Below are 3,280 nucleotides of genomic sequence, written 5' to 3'. Positions count from 1 at the left end.
GGGTTTCAGCCTCAGCATCAGTCCTTCCAATGAACACCCAGGACTGATCTCCTTTAGAATGGACTGGTTGGATCTCCTTGCAGTCCAAGGGACTCTCAAGAGTCTTCTTCAACACCACAGTTCAAAAGCATCAATTCTTTGGTGCTCAGCTTTCTTCACAGTCCAACTTTCACATCCATACATGACCACAGGAAAAACCAGAGCCTTGACTAGATGAACCTGTGTGGGCAAAGTAATGTCTCTGCTTTTTAATATGCTATATGGTTTGGTCATAAGTTTCCTTCCAAGGAGTAAGCATCTTTTAATTTCACGGCTGCAATCACCATCTGCAGTGATTTGGGAGACCGAAAAAATAAACTCTGACATTGTTTCCACTGTTTCCCCATCTATTTGCCATGAAGTGATGGGACCAGATGCCATGATCTTAGTTTTCTGAATGTTGAGCTTGAAGCCAACTTTTTCACTCTCCTCTTTCACTTTTATCAAGAGACTTTTTAGTTCCTCTTCACTTTCTGCCATATGGGTGATGTCATCTGCATATCTGAGGTTATTGATATTTCTCCCAGCAGTCTTGATTCCAGCTGTGCTTCTTCCAGCCCAGGGTTTCTCATGATGTACTCTGCATATAAGTTAAATAAGCAGGGTGCCAATATACAGCCTTGACGTACTCCTTTTCCTATTTGGAACCAGTCTGTATTTATATAAATAATGGGAACTGTAAAATGTTTTCAAATAATGAAACATTAGGAAAATATAAACTCAGAAAAGAACACAAGAAAGGGAATACTAGAGTATGAAGCACTCAAGCATAGGAATCTTTTAGATAAAAGGCATGGAGAATCCCAAACCTCTGTGGATTCTGAATTTGATTGTTGGAAACAGAACAGAGGTTATTGTTGAAAAATTCATATGGGGCAGACTTTTTTAGAAATAAAGAAGTGAATTTTAAAAATTCTCTGATCTCTTTAAAAAAAAAAAAAGTCAGTGAACCACAAAAGCCCATGAGCTATCGATGCAATGGAAACGAAAAGATTAATTCATCACTACAAATGCAGCATGATGTCACTGCAAAGACAAGAATTCTGGAATCAGACAAACTTCACTCAAATCCAAACAGTGTTTTTTTTGTAATCATGAGCAATTCAATGTCCCTCTGAATAATAATGTTCATGTGCCAAAGAAATTAACCAAGGTCAAGTTTATAAAATGTCCAGCACATATACTAATTCTCAACACATTAAAAGTATGTATTCATTCATTTGCAGACCATGTCTTTGAGCACCAGAGAACATGGCCCCTCTCCTAAAGAAAGATCAGCTTGGGGGGATAAAGAAGAAGTAATAGGCAACACATTAGTGTGCACAGTGATAAATGCTTTACCAGCCTGAGACTATGGAGTGCCATCCACTCTGCCTGGGGTATAGTAAGGCATTTAGGAAGGGCAATAGCTCATCTTACATGCCAAGGATGAAAAACAGTAATTTACCTGAGCAGTCTGGAAATTATTTCAGACTCAAGAAATAGACTCAGAGTTAAGGTAGACTGCATTAGCCAAGTAAAACCTGTTTCCAGAAAACAGACCTGGAGAATAAGAAAAGTGGAGTTTAGAGAAAAGACAAGACCTGAATAAGAAGTTAATTGCCTCTCTTTTCCTTCTCTGTGAAGATCCTGCAAGCTAGGTGCAACCTTCATTTCACTACCTCTTTCAATCTTTTCTACATATGCACTTAGGAAAAGGTGAGAATTAAAAAAAAAAAATCAATTATCAAGATGCCAACAAATCTGAGTGGTAGCTGCTTGTTAATGGAGGAGGAGGTGGTGGTATGGTGTGGGATGAAGCAGAGACTATTTTTAAAATCAGAAGGAAAGATACAGTATTTAACAACTGGTATGTCCATACGATGTATACCATTTAAACTTCTGCCCTAATCAGGTTAAACATTCTGGCAATAAAGTTGTTGTCATCATCATTTATATTGATTTTTCACCTTGAACTTACTTTGTAGTAAATTACTACCCCCTCTACTGTGTGTGTGTGTGTGTGTGTGTGTGTGTCTGTGTGTGAACATGCACATGCAAGCACTCAGGAACACCCTATACCCCAGCTATGATCAGTTGGATCAAATGTTGAAACAAACCACATTATCTATTTCAATGGAATTAACTAATCCAAAGGTCAGTGATTCTGGCACCATTAAGACTGTGCATCAGTTTAAAATCAGCCATAATTTAGAGAAAAAGCCATTAGTATATGACTTTTCCAGTTTTGAAGCACTTTCACATTATCAAATGCAATCCTCACAAAGACACAATGAGGTGGATAGAGCAGGAAATTAATCATTTACAAATGATCTGAAAGTTGATTTCTACTAGCTGTGATACTGCCAGGAGCCAAAGAGGTAAATACTAACATCTAGGAATGAAGAAAGTGAGTATTAGTGAGATAATATATACCTTGATAGCTTTGAGATAAAAGCTTAAAAATAATATGTGCTACTTCAAAATTAAAACCACAAATAAATATAGACAAATATAGAATTTTACTATTAAAGATATTCCACAAGTTGAATTAAAAAGAATTAAGATTGCTAGACATTATGTCCTCCCAAATTATCCAAAAGATTTTAGTGATAAAGCTAGTTTCTCCTCCAAAAAACTTGTATTTTGGTAGGCTGTTTAGAGTTACAGAAGATTAAAATTTAGTTCTGGACTCATTAATTACAATGTGTCTATCAGTTAAAACTTAGAACAGAGTTTACAAAGTATTGGCTGGAAAGTATGTAATAATAACATTTTCCAAAAAAAAGAAAAATCATAGTAGAAAAACAAATGTTCCTTTTTTAGCCACGATATCTCTAAAATGTACTTCATATCTTTGCAATAATTACTAGTGGTATAATAGTATTATATACACAATTATGATATATTTTGTATAGTCTAGTCCAGTTATGACCAACCTAGATAGCATATTCAAAAGCAGAGACATTACTTTGCCAACAAAAGTTCATCTAGTCAAGGCTATGGTTTTTCCTGTGGTCATGTATGGATGTGAGAGTTGGACTGTGAAGAAGGCTGAACGCCGAAGAACTGATGCTTTTGAACTGTGGTTTTAGAGAAGACTCTTGAGAATCCCTTGGACTGCAAGGAGATCCAACCAGTCCATTGTGAAGGAGATCAGGCCTGGGATTTCTTTGGAAGGAATGATGCTAAAGCTGAAACCCCAGTACTTTGGCCACCTCATGTGAAGAATTGACTCATTGGAAAGGACTCTGATGCTGGG

This window comes from Bison bison, unplaced genomic scaffold (genome assembly GCF_000754665.1).
Source record: "Bison bison bison isolate TAMUID 2011002044 unplaced genomic scaffold, Bison_UMD1.0 scf7180017864388, whole genome shotgun sequence".
In the NCBI taxonomy this organism is placed as follows: domain Eukaryota; kingdom Metazoa; phylum Chordata; class Mammalia; order Artiodactyla; family Bovidae; genus Bison; species Bison bison.
The sequence above is the reverse complement of the archived record's forward strand: the minus strand, read 5'-3'. Positions refer to the sequence as shown.